We start from the raw sequence: 14,851 nt of genomic DNA, 5'->3' as shown, positions 1-14,851 counted from the left end.
GGCTAAATGTGAAATATAGATCCCTGCCTATCTTTACGCACCGTCTCCTTTATCACTCTTCCACTCAATCGTTACCCTTTAGCAATACTCATCTTTTAAAGTATTCAAATATGCCAAGCTTATCAGGCCTAAGAAGCAGTTGCACTCCTATTCCCACTAACCAGAAAATCCATCCCCAGGTCTTCATGAGACTGTCTCATCATTCAAGTCTCAGCTCAAATGTCATCTTCTTACAAAGGACTTCTATAACCATGCAATCTAAATTAGTCCTTCCAGGCACACTGTATCCCACCAGCCTGTTTTATTTTTTTCTCAGGACTTATCACACTTTTTGAAGCTATCTTGTTCTTTTATGTGTTGTTTTATTCAATCACTCTTCCCCAATACCTTCCCCAACAATGATTTCTAAGTTTCATGACAGTAGTTTCATGACAGCAAGAATCTTGACTGTCTTGTTCATTGTGATATTCCCAGCATCTGGTACACAGTAGGTACACGATATGTATTTGCTAGATGATTGAATAAGGAAGAAATCAATATTGTCACTACATGCTGTCAGATGCTGAAGATATAATCTACTACAGCATGCACCAAAACGTTAAAATGTGTGTATGAAAACTGTAATTATGTCTTTACAGCTATTTTAAAATCTATGAAACTGGCCAAAAACTCTAAAAATGAATGAATATTGCTCCTATCTAAATGATCATTACAAAACCTAATACATTGGCAATAAATACAATTTAAAAATTCAACCACATATATGATCTAAAATTTACAATACACTTCATTTTGTTTATTTGCAAGTGTCATTACCAGCATTTTTCTTTTAAATACATTATATTGCTTAGTAACACGTATATTAAAATAGCCATAGTGAGGTATAGAAGTTGTTTTACTTTGGATATGATCATGATGATGATATGCAAACATTTGTTGAGAAGTTACTATGTGCCAGCACCTCAAATACATTAGCTCATCTAATCTTTACATCACCACTAGGAGTTGTGGTACTATTACCATTGCCATTTTACAAATGAGAAAATTGAGAAACAGAGGGCTTAATTTATCCAAGGTCACTTAGTAAATTACAAATTTCAATCTACCTTCTTAACTCAATAACAGTTGCTAAGAAAATGTAATACTTTAAAAGATGTCAGTTTATTTAGCCTTTCAGGTACTGTACAATATAGTCTAATTAAAGCTATAGTTTAATTTTCCTTCATTGAACTCAATTTAAAAAAATCATTTACATTAAGTGTGAGCCTAGATCAATATACAAATTCAACTTGCACTGCCATCATCAAAAAACAGGAAAGGAAGAGGAGGGAGGGAGTGGGGGAGGAGAGAGAAACAGGGAGGGAGGGAAGAAGGGAGGGAGGGAGGGAGATTATTGCTAGCAAGTATAATGCACCCTGTTTCCAGGGCAACTGTCAGAGTCCTGGAGTGCCTGATTCAGCACTTCTTCATCTGTTTACAATCACTCCAGCACTCTGAAAACATGGTCATTGCCTTCTATTCTGTGCAGCAGTGAATTCAGCATATACAAAACAGTATTTAACCTTTTTTTTTTGCTTTAATAGGCTCACATGAAAGATCTGAAATAGCTATTATCCACATATTTTTTAAACAGTATACACTTTTTCACCTTATTACTATATAAATAATAAAAACATTCCCAGTATTATACAACAGAATGTAATTGTAACATACATTTAACATCCATGCTATAGCAACATTCAATTAAAGGTTAAAATATTTTATTAGTAAATGAGACAAGACCATACATATACTTTCTCCACAGTAAATACTCCACATTCAACCATAAACACTGTAATTTAACCACTAACATGGATTTGAAGTCACAAAATAAAAACTAGAAGCTACAATTTCATTCCCAAAATTGTCTTTGCCTATTTTATTCTTCACTATGTAAAATAAAGCTACAATTCCCAGTTTGTTTATTTTTGTTTTATTTTGTTTTGGAAGAGGATGCCTATAGTAAATACTCTACACATACGCACACATGCAGGCACACACACACACACACAATTTAAAAGAGCAGTTATAATCCTTCTTGAAATGTAATTTTTATTCTAGAATTTTATTTTATTATAATACAAACTAAACTGTCAGTGTATACCCATAATAGTAAGGTAATAAATAAAAACTTATGAAAAGGACACATAATTATATACTATGGTAAATGGACAAGAATATGAGATTGTCCAATCCAGTGTTACTTTTCTTAAAATCAAATTTATTGAAGTCAAATTTACTTACAGCTATTTAAAATGTTCAGTTTAATGATTTTTGACAAATATTGTACAACTGTGTAATTATCCCCGCAATTAAGATATAATTCCATCACCAACAAAAGTTCCCTCAAACTCCTCTGTATTCAATTCCTCCTACCACTGGCCCTAGGTGGCAGATAACTGATCTGCTTTGTGACACTATAAATTATTTTTCATTTCCTAGAATTGTATATAAACTGAATTATACAGTATTTACTCCTTTGGATATGGCTTCTTCCATTTAGCATAAGGTTTTGCTAATGTTCTGAGATTCACACATGTTGTGTGTATTCATAGTTCATTCCCTTTTATTAATGAGTAGTATTCCATTGTAGGGATATATCACAATTTGTTTACCCACTCACCTGTGATGGACATTTGCGTTGTTTCTAATTTACGGCTTTTATGAACAAAAGTGCTGCAAACATATATGAACAAATTTTTCTGTGGATATATGTTTTTATTTCTCTTCATTAAATACTTAGGAGAGAACTCCAAGATCATACGCTAAATTGCCAAAACATTTTCCAAGGGAATGTACAATTTTACATTCCTAGCAGGAGTGTTCACAGTTTTTGCCTAATTTTAATTTGATCATTTGTTTTCTTTTTATTGAGTTGTAGGAGATCTTTAAATATTCTGGATAGAAGTCATTTGTCAGATATATTTATTATAAATAGTTTTCCTATGCTAGTGCTTACCTTTGCATTTTCTTACCTATAGCTTTCAAAGAAAAGTTTTTAATTGTAATTAAGTCCAGTTAATTATTTTTTTTTTCTTTTATGTTTTTTTTTCAGAATTTTCTTCTAGATGTTTTAAAGTTTTTTTTTATTTTTAAATTTTGGTCTATAACCTTTGTGTTGTGTATGGTGTAAGAGTCAGTGTTCATTTTTTCCCCCACAGATTAGCCAGTTGTTCTAGGACATTTGTTGAAAAGACTGTAACTTCCTCCTTTGATGTGCCTTGGCACCTTTGCTAAAAATCAACTGATCTTATGTGTGTGGGTCTATTTCTGGACACTCGATTCTATTCTATTGATCCATAATGTCTACCTTATTACTACTACACACTGTAATTAAATAAATCTTGAATCAGGTAGTCTGAACTATGTTCTTTTTTTAATTGTTTCGACTATTTGTCTTTCCATGTAAAAAAAAAAAATTTTTTTTTGGCTGCCGCACAGCATGAGGGATCTTAGTTCCCCCACCAGGAACCGTGCCCCCTGCAGTGGAAGCATGGAGTCTTAACCATTGGACCACCAGGGAAGTCCTGTAAATTAGATTCAATCTAATTTTGAATTAGATTGTCAGTAACTTTTAAAAAAAAAGAAAAAGACTGCTGAATTTGTATTAAAATTTCACTGAAGTACAGTTCAATTTGTAACTCAGTGTTTCTTAATCTCTATCTATACATTAGAATTACCTGGACACATCAAAAGATAACCCAAGCCTACCTAGACCCCCATCCCAAACCAATCAAATCAGTAGGTTCTAATATGGAGCCATGATTCAGAAATTCTGGTTTAATCTTTTGGAGGAAATGTTTCCATTAAAATTAAAGATATTTGAGACTATAAGGGACTTTTTGTCATAAATATTGCTGGTGTCTAATTAGAAACTGGGATATCCATTTAAAAAATTAATTTCCATTTGTTAGACCTTCAGACCTAATATTTAGATAAGACCCAAGCCTCCTGGTCATGCCAAACTTAAAAAAAGAAGAAATTTGGAAAATTTTCTAAAGATATTTGAGGAAGAAAAACCCAGGAGAAAAAAACCTGACAATCTAGAATTCTACATCTTGGTAAACTATCATTCAAAAGTGAGAGTTAAACAAAGAAACTTTCAGACACACAAAAAGAGCTTACACTAACTGAACCTAACTGAAAGATATTTCTGTGTTATAAAGAAAAATATTAAAACAGAAGGAAGGAGTGTGACACACACAAAAAATACAGCTAGCCCCAAAGGAGTAGTTAAAACAAGCATTTAAGGAACAATTAATCCTAATCTTGTAAAAACTGTTTCAGATAACAGAAAAAGATGTAACACTCACCAACTTTTTCATAAGTCTAGTGCTACCCTGATATCAAAACCAGATGAGAACAGATGTTACAAGAAAAGAACATTAAATGGCAAAATGTCTTATGCAAATAGACAGAAAATTCTCAATAAAATATTACCAAACTAAACACAGCAAAGTAGAGGAGAAAAACCAATACAAATCTTAGCTGCCTTGATACCAATGAGTGTTGGCAAGTCTCCTAAAATTTAATCAAATAAAAGATCTTGACATTGAAGGAAAAGAAAGAAGAAAAGGAAGGGAGGGAGGGAGGGAAAAGAAAAGACAAGACAAAACAATACATCATGGCCTAGCTGGGTTTACCACAGCACTACAAGAATTGCACGTATATTTTTCTTTATACTTTTCCGTATGTTTGAAACACTATATATCATAATTTTTCTTAAGCTCCAAAGGGGTAGTAATTTGCAGATCAAAAAAGATTGAAACCTAAATGCCTACAGTAAGGAAAAGAATAGGAAGTCAATTTACTCACAGACCCCTCCAAAGATCTAGCACTTGAAGATAGCAATTGCCATAGAATGCTGGGGTAAGATTTTCCACTAAAATCTGGGGAGTTTGGTTGAAAACTTACATATTTATACTGATAAGACGCTGCCTCCACCGTGTTCAGTCAAGCAACTACTTCCCTTCAGACTGGCAGACCAGAATTTTGGTCTCTGGAGAAATTCTAGAGACCAGAGATCTAGAGAAATTCTGCATTTGGTATAGCAGGCACCTAGCAGAAAATAGAGGTGAGATAGCAGACTGACACAGGCCAGAAGTAACAGGGAGTTAAGAACGCCAGGAGAGGTCGTGCGCGTGAGTCCCGTAGGGCCAGGGAGGCACCAGCTGCCGCGCAGGGAGGAGGCCAGGCTGCAGCTTGAGGGAGGCCCCGGCCCCTCTGCGCCTGTGTCTGGCAGAGCTGGTGTGAGACAATAGACAATCCTTCCCAGCCGCTGGGATAATCAAGAGTTTTGGCCTGACCTCTGAGTGCACACCGAAATAGTTCGGAGCCAAATGAAAAGCACAGACTATGGCACTGAACCGGATTAATAAGGAACTTGGTGATTTCGCCCGTGACCCTGCAGCACAATGTTCTGCAGGTCCAGTTGGGGATGATATGTTTCATTGGCAAGCTACAATTATGGGACCTAATGACAGCCCATATCAAGGCGGTGTATTCTTTTTGACAGTTCATTTCCTACAGACTACGCCTTCAAACCACCTAAGGTTGCATTTACAACAAAATTTATCATCCAAATATTAACAGTAATGGCAGCATTTGTCTCGACATTCTAAGATCACAGTGGTCTCCTGCTTTAACTTCTAAATTTCTTTTATCCATTTGTTCGCTGCTATGTGATCCAAACCCAGATGACCCCCTAGTGCCAGAGATTGCACGGATCTATAAAACAGAGATAAGTACAACAGAATAACTCCGGAATGGACTCAGAAGTATGCCATGTGATGTTATCTGAAAGTCAGAATAACCTGCATTATAGCTGGAATAAGCTTTAAATTACCATTCCTTTTTTGATTTTCTTATCTGGCTGCTCCCCCATCAGACTTCGTCTTTTTTATATTTTGTTTACCTCCCTCCATTCATTCACATGCTCATCTGAGAAGACTTAAGTTCTTCCAGCTTTGGACAATAACTGCTTTTAGAAACTGTAAAGTAGTTACAGGAGAACAGTTGCCCAAGAATTTTTTTAAAAATGGAGCATGTGTATTATGTGACCAATGTCTTCACTCTAACTTGGGAATGGGATTAAAACCATTCCTCACTGCTCTAACATGCTGGAGAATCATCTGAGCGGGAGGGAGATGGATGCTGAGTTATCACATCAAAGGAAACAGCATTATTCTAGCAGCATCCATTCTTGTGTAAGCCTTCCACTGTTAGAGATTTGAGGTTACATGATATACTTTATGCTCATAACTGATGTGGCTGGAGAATTGGTATTGAATTTATAGCATCAGCAGAACAGAAAATGTGATGTATTTTATGCATGTCCATAAAGGAATGACCTGTTCTTGTTCTACAGAGAATGGAAATTGGAAGTCAAACACCCTTTGTATTCCAAAATAGGGTCTCAAACATTTTGTAATTTTCATTTAAATTGTTAGGAGGCTTGGAGCTATTAGTTAATCTATCTTCCAATACATTATTTAATATAGCACTGAATAAATGATGTAAGTTGTCAACGGATGAGTGATCAACTAATAGTTCTGCTAGTAATTGATTTATTTTTCTTCAAAAAAGTTGCATAAACCAATGAGTTAGCTGCCTGGATTAATCAGTATGGGAAACAATCTTTTGTAAATGCAAAGCTGTTTTTTGTATATACTGTTGGGATTTGCTTCATTGTTTGACATCAAATGATGATGTAAAGTTCTAGAGAGTGAATATTTTGCCATGTTCAGTTAAAAGTGTGTGCAGTCTGTTACAGGTTGACACATTGATTGACCTGATATGCAGAATTAATAAGCTATTCAGATAGTGTAGCTTTGTAGGCTGCACATGATACTGGCAGCCCAGGAGTTCATAGAGGGACTTGGGACCCAGCAGTTCTGAAACGTGTATATGGAGTTGAAGAAATTTATTTTCCAGGTACAACCCCCCTAACTAAATTTTTTCTTTACCTTGTACACTTGACAGCTGAAAAAAACCATAACATGGGAGTAACAATGGGTCAAAATTTACAAAATAAAGTACTGTTTTGGTGTGGAAAAAAAAAAAAAAAAGAATGCCAGGAGCAACCTTTAACCAATAAGGGACAGATGTTGGTAGATAAAGTGCCCAGCTTCCCTGCACCTCAATGAGACAATTCTGTGGTATCATGGTCTAAACCAGCATGGAAATGTTCGATATTTGCACTGTCCTATATGGCAGCCACTAGCTGCAAGCGGCTACTGAGCACTTGAGTTGTGGTTAGTGTGACCAAAAACTGAATGTTAAATTTTATTTAATTTAAGTAATTTAAATTTAAATAACAGTACATGGCTAGTGGTTAGTACTGGACAGCATAGAGTCTCTCTGAGAGTCTCCAGTAATATTGAATCCCAGCTGCCCACAGCAGTAATCCACTCAATCAATATACTCTTTACTAGTTTTCCTCTTGTACTGTCTCACTTCCCCATTCTCTGATTATAATTCCTAGAATCATCTCCCTATCTTAGAGTCTGCTTTTGAGAGAACGAAGACTCTAAGGATCTGATGAAAGCTTCCAATAGAAAGGCAAAGACTAAAATGAGCCACAAGAAATTAGGAAATGGCAGGAAAAAGAAACAGAAGAAAACACCGATAAAATGTTATTAATAATCTCAGAGAGATAAGAGTAGATATTGCATCCATGAAACAAAAACATAATATTGAAATGGGAACAGAGAACAAGAAAGCTCTTGGAGAAATTAAAACTACGATAACAAAAATTTTGTAAGTCAGTAGAAGGATGAGAAGATGAAGTGAAGGACAACAAGAAAAATAAAACAAAAATCCTAAGAGATGGACTTGGGGAGAAAAAAAAATTTTTTTAATTAAACAATTAATCCAAGAGATACACTGTCAAAATAGGAGATACAATGGCCAATTAACAGTAAGCCCAGAAAGAAAGAATTGAAAAGAGAAATTACTAAAAACCACAGGAAAATTTCCCCAAACTAAAAGATATGAATCTCCTAAATTTAAAAAAAAAAAATCAAATATCAGCACATGATTGAAAAAAAGACATATACCAAGGCACAACATCACAAAATTTGTGAACACCAGGATAAAGAAAATCCTAAAAACTTCCAGAGAGAAATCAGATTAGCTTCAGACATTTTAATAGTAACACTGGATGCTTTTTTTTTAAAGTAGACTTAGTTCAACAGTAAACAATATTTTCATAATCAAAAAGTGTAAATACCAAAAATAGATTTTAAAATTGTGACATAGCTACAGTAAGAGAATGGAAGAAGAGAGAAAGGGAAGGACTTTAAGAGATCTAAATTCTCAATAACATACAAGAATCACTTAAGCCAAGAAATTGGCAGAAGAGGCATATTATTTTAAATTACGTAGATAAATACCACAAGAAAGAGTGAAAAGAATTCGGAGTGATTATGTCTGAGAAGCAGGACTGGAGAGTGGGGAAGAACTAGAAAGGAGACTGCAATTTTTCATTTTAATCTTTTAGTGCTGTTTGATTTTTTATGTGTATGTATTACTTTGAAGGAAATAAAAATGTATTACAAAAGCGGAACAGAAATTTTATGTTAAAATTGTTCAAACTTTTGAAACTATTTTTGAATAACAGTTGTAAAGAGATGGTGTAAGTAATTGGAACCCAAAGATAATCTCAACACAGATAATATCTACTACTCATTTTAGACATCTCATTCAATAACACTTCAGAAAGGGCTAACAGGAAATATAGTTAAACCTATTTATTTGTGCCGATGGCAGGGAGCTAGAATATGAATAAATTCATTTATTTTTGCCATTAAAATACACACATATAATTTGTCGGGAAGATTAAGCCCTGTATGTGGGGAAGGCTAAGCTCTATACGTTTTAGAAAGTTAATATTAAAATTGAATACTATCACTTGAGCACAAATCAATGAGCTAGATAGTCACAGAAATGTTATGCACATAATAGGCACTTAGATTTGTTAACTAAAATGACCAAATGAGATACTCCAAACAGGGCTCCTAAAAACACAAGGAAAAGCCAGTACAAATATAAAATTTACCATGGATAAATATGCAAGTAGTAACTGATAACTTAGTATATATTGAATCACTTTTAGTTTCAGTTTCATCTCTTTTCTCTTCCAGCTAACCTTTTGCCTGTCACTGTGTCAGGTTCCCATAAAATGACTGAGCCATGATAAAAGACATAGAAGGAAATAATGACATCAGAACATTTACGATAGGAGAATAAATTCACTAGTCAGGAGACCTTGCCAGCAACAATATCACTTGAACATGACAAGTGAGAACACAGTAAGGTTAAAAGAGAAAACTTCATTTGGAAAGAAAACTTCATCTGGAATATTAGTAATTTTTCTTTTTATTAAACAAATATTTTAAGAAATAATATCCTAAAAATTTTTCCTAAAAATGGGAAAAACTGACAAGCCTTTGCTATGAAAGTTTTTAAAGCACTGTACTATGATATTAATCTTAGGCAAAAGATTACAGTTGTCAGTTCCTAAGTAATTCAACATTAAAACATTCTTTTCTAAATACTTATTTTTGACAGTTTACCATGATAATTTAAAATATTTTTCCTGTTTCACAAAATTATTACAATAAAATCAATAAACTTCCTATTTTTTATCAAATTTTTAATACAACTTCTAGAGCAAGTGTTCCCAATAATATATAGAACCTCCAAACTTAAACTTTTATTATTCAGCATAAATAATTAACTATGAAGTCTATTTATGTCTAGCTTTATATAAAAACCAAAATGAAATCCTTAATTTCACACTAACAATTAACCTCACTAAATATTAGAGTCCACATATTAACCAATTAGACCTATAGAATGGTAAGAGAATAAGATCTACTATTACCAGCAGAACTAAAAAGGGCCAATACTTTAACTCCAATTTTTAAGGTGACCAAGGCTAAAAATAATATCTCTTCCTTTTCTTTTCTTCCAATGATTGTGAATACTGAGAGCAATGGTTGTGTTGCTTTCATTTGTGTACTTAGGAGCACCTGGCATAATACGTAATGCCCTCCATCAAATTTTATTGCATGAAAGACTGAATAAATTGTTTTTCTCAATAATATCTATTCCTTTAAATTAAATTTGTGTCTCCATTGTTGGAGGCACCCATAATTAACAAAGGATTTTAGAAAGCAATAAATACTATATTTGTCAGCAAAATAAACCCATTAAGATATCAATATCACAAGTACTAAAAGGATTAAATGATCTCTTAGAAAAGTTTTCAGCTCTAAAATCCTGAGGTTTTACTAACACAGAACATTTTTCTCCTAAAAAGAATTACCTTCTCTCATATTATTCTTTTATAGGCTTCACTAAATAACGCTTTATGCTTTAAAAATGAGAAGCTGCTTCAAACGAAGCCAGACTTTCTAATTAAGTTAACTGGAAACAAGAAAAACTTATTGAGGCTTTCATACGAAGGGAATAAAATAATGTCATGGGCACAGTATAAATTTTAGTGACTAAACAACTTTATATAACTTGCTGAAAAATCATAAAGGAATCAAACATTTCCAATACAATTCTTAAAATAAAAAATAAATAGCTACAGCATGAGATGTCATTAGTAAATAATTGTTTGAAAACCTGAAGTTTTTAATGATCAACAAACAAGTACCCCTTTTCATGTACTTTGTACCCCGTAGAAAGAAAAGACGCTTCTATGTGAAATAAAAGTTAACTTTATTTTTATAAGAAAGACTCTCTGATGAGAATGCTTGAACTACGGGGGAAATAAAGTACTAGATAAGTCTTAAAAACCACCTTATGTTACCCTTGTATGAAGTTTTTTCCCCTATCCTTGGTCCTGTCAGTATAGGATGAGCTGACTCTCTGAATCTATCATATGCTAGGAAATATCTTAACTTCTACAAAGCCAAAGAATTTTTGCCAGGATTATGTGGATTTGGAAAAAGAGGAATTCCAGTAAATTCCAAGTAACCAGTTGTTACCACAGAGAAATAAAACTGATTTGTTCAGTTTTGGAAGGGACAGGCTTTTCGTTGGACAGAGCCAGCTGAGAATTATAAAGCTTAGCTGCTTTAAGCCACAACCCTCACAAACAGCTAAGAAGCAGTCATCAGGAGTGTGATTCTTAGACTAGCAGAAAGTAAGTTTCCAAAAGAAGTTCTCTCAGCTTTCAAAAGAATAACTTCTAGTATTTCTTAAGACCTCCATATGACCACTTGGTCAGTCACTTTCCTCCATGTACATTAGGCATCACGGGTTTTGAAGTAAGACAGAACTGGTTTTTAATACCAGATCAGTAACTACCAGCTGACTAGTCCTGCTTAAATTCTCTGAGCTTCAGGTTCCTCAACTGTAGAAGAAGACAACCATACCCTATATTTTGATGACTTCATAAATTTTATAAGAGAAAAAAAGAGATGATCCCACAGATTAAAAGTAGCAGAAACCAATCTTACACAACTTTTTTCAGCAAATAGTGAAAAAGGAAATACTAAGTCATTGTATGAAGCCAGCACAACCCTAAAACCAACACCTGACATGGACATTATGAGAAAAGAAAATTACAGACCAACAACTCTCATGAACATTAATGAAAATTCTAAAAATAATAATAATAATTTAGCAAGGCAAATCTAGCAACATACAAAAAGGATAATACATATGACTAAGTGGGATTTATTCCAAGAAAACAAGGTTGTTGGTTCAACATTTGGAAATAAACCAAAGTAACTCACCACATTAACAAAATAAAAAAGAGAAATCCTAGGATCACCTCAATAGATACAGAAAAAGTATCTGATAAAATTTAACACTCATTCATAATTTTACAAACCTCTTAGCAATCTGGAAATAGAAGAAGGAAAATTCTTTAATCTGATAAAAGGTATCTTCTACCAAAAAAAATACACACACATCCCTCAACTACAGCTAACATCAATTTTAATGTCAATATACTGAATATATTCCCCAGAAGTTGGGGAGAAAACAAGATTGTCCACTGTCCTCACTTCTATTCAATTTTATATTGGAGGTTCTAGCCATTGAAATAAGGCAATAAAAAGGCAGAAAAGTATAAAGATCAGAAAAAATAAAATTGTCTTTGCTCACAGATAACATGATTATATATGTAGAAAGTGCTGGGGCTTCCCTGATGGCGCAGTGGTTGAGAGTCCGTCTGCCGATGCAGGGGACACGGGTTCGCCCCGGTCCGGGAAGATCCCACATGCCGTGGAGCGGCTGGGCCCGTGAGCCATGACCGCTGAGCCTGCGTGTCCAGAGCCTGTGCTCCGCAATGGGAGAGGCCACAACAGTGAGAGGCCCGTGTACCGCAAAAAAAAAAAAAAAAAAAAAAAAAGGAAAATCAAATTTATGAAACAGCATTTATTATATAATAACAAAAATCAAATAATGAATAAGACAAGTAAGATAGCTACACTGAAAACTAAAAATGACAATGAGAAAAAATTTTAAAGAAGTAAATAAATGGTGAAATACACACAGTTCATGGTTTGTAAGACTCAATATTATTATGACAACCAATTCCCCCCAATTAATCTATAGCTCCAATGCAATCCTAATCAAAATTCCAGCAAGACGTTTTGTGGAAACTGACAAACCAATCCAAAAATTTATATGGAACTGCAAAGACCCTAAAATAGCAGCTTCAATCTTTAAGAAGAACAAAGCTGAAGGACTTACACAACAAGATTTCAACATTTACTATAAAGTTTTAGTGTGACAATGGTCAAAGGATGGACAAATATACTAATGAAACAGAGTCCAAAAACCGATCCACACATATATGTCACTTGCTTTATGAAAAAGATGCCACTGAAAATCTGTGTGGGGAAAAGACAGCCTTTTCAATCAATGGTGCTAGAGTTTTGGAAACTAGTATGAAAAAACAATGAACCTTGACCTCAATTTCACACCATTAACAAAAATTAATTCTAGATCACAAACCTAAAAGTAAAAGGTAAAACTATAAAGCTTCTAGAAGAAAATATAAGAAAATATCTTCATGATCTTCATATAAGCAAAGATTTTTTTAAATATTCAAAAGGCCACTAAACTGCTAACTAAAAACTAAAGTTACTAGCCTATTAATAGAAAAAAAAAAGTCGTATACTTCATTAAAATTAAGAACTTCTGATCACCAAAAGATATCATTAAGAGAGCAAATGGTTAAGCCACAGACCAGCAGAAGATATTCCCAGTATGTAAATCCAGCAAAGGTTTTGTATCTAGAATTCATAAACAATGTAAAAGACTACTATAAATCAATAATTTAAAAAAATCCAATTTTTTAAATGGGCAAAAGATCTAAACAGGAATTTCAAAAAAGAAAATACCCAAATGGCCCATCAACATATAGAAAAGTACTCAAGCATCATTAGCATCAAAGAAATGTAAATTAAAGTGACAATGACACAGCACTACACAACTCACAGATTGGCTAAACACTCATCCGAAGTGTTGATTAGAATGTGGAGCAACTGGAACTCTCATCGACTACTACCAGGTGTATAAATTGGTACAACTTTGGAAAATTGCTTGGCAGTTTCTAATGAGGGTCAAACATATACCTACCCTATGATTCAATAAACCCACTCCTAGGTATATAGTCAACAAAAATTAATATATGTCTACCAAAAGATATATAAGAATGTTCACAACAGCTTTAATCATAAATGTTCCCCCAAAATGGAAATAACTCAAATGACCATAAACTGGAGAATGACTAAATAATGATACATTTGTACTATGGAATACTACACAGAACTATAAAAGAATAAACTAGTGATACATTTAACAACATGTATGAATCTTGTAGGCATTATTTTCAGCAAAAGAAACCAGATACAAAAGATAACATACCATGTAACTCGAGTTATATGAAATTCAAAAACAGGCGAAAAAAATTGATGGAGATAGGAGTTAGGATAGTCGTCAACATACGGAGGGAGTAATGCCTCTAAGCATGAACAAAGATTTCTTCTGGTGTTCTGGGAATGTTTTATATTTGGATCTGGGTGGTAACCACATATGTATATACCTATGAAAACATTCATTAAGCACTATATTTTAAGATTACTGTACTTGGTAGCATGTATGTTATGCCTCAATTTTAAAAAGTTGTATTCTCTAAATTTGAAGGAAAAAGCTTCAATCTGGAATTTGGAGATATGTGCAGGAAAAGAAAGTACTTAACAGAGGACTTGGTCAACTCATAACCTATTTGGTTCATATAAATGCATATAAAATAAATAAGAGGAAATAAAGTCGTGCTAAAAAGGAGACCCAACATTTATTGAGAGTTGATAATAACCCAAGCATTGTGTCAAGGCTATATTTTCACAAACATACACACACACACACACAATCTTATTTAAACTCTTCAACAAATCTATGGGGTAGGTACTAATTTTAGAGATGAGAAAACTATGGTGAATAGATGTTGCTCCTATTAAGTTTTAAATGGTTTGATCTTTGTAAACACCATTTGGCTTGCATAAAATATTTTCTAAATATACTGAGAAAAAGTGATTTGTAAATATCCTACCTGGCTTTCCTATCACATTATCTAAATATCATCCTCCACCACACTGTCATCTTACTCTCCTTTATTTTTCTTCACAACACACATTGTTATCTGAAAATATATTACATGTATATGTGCTTATTTCTTATTTTCTCTCTCTCCCACTAGAATGCAAGTTCCATGAAGGCAGAGACCTTGTCCATGTAATTCACTGCTCTCCCCCAACACCTAGACCCATGTCTGCCATGTAGT

General features: G+C 33.8%; 1 protein-coding gene and 1 pseudogene across 3 annotated transcripts in view; one reads left to right on the top strand and one right to left on the bottom strand.

The window, feature by feature from the left end:
- Window positions 1-14,851, bottom strand: part of PDE3B (phosphodiesterase 3B) — a gene marked incomplete at its 5' end in the record, with an annotated part of 167,860 nt that overhangs the window by 123,500 nt on the left and 29,509 nt on the right. The gene's annotated exons all lie outside the window — the stretch shown is intronic.
- On the top strand, window positions 5,395-5,829 carry LOC307056682 (ubiquitin-conjugating enzyme E2 D3-like; annotated as a pseudogene). The gene has a single exon. The product of its transcript is annotated as a ubiquitin-conjugating enzyme E2 D3-like (transcript).

This window comes from Hyperoodon ampullatus, assembly GCF_949752795.1.
Source record: "Hyperoodon ampullatus genome assembly, chromosome: 7".
NCBI lineage: Eukaryota > Metazoa > Chordata > Mammalia > Artiodactyla > Ziphiidae > Hyperoodon > Hyperoodon ampullatus.
This window is presented reverse-complemented; position numbering and strand designations above follow the sequence as displayed.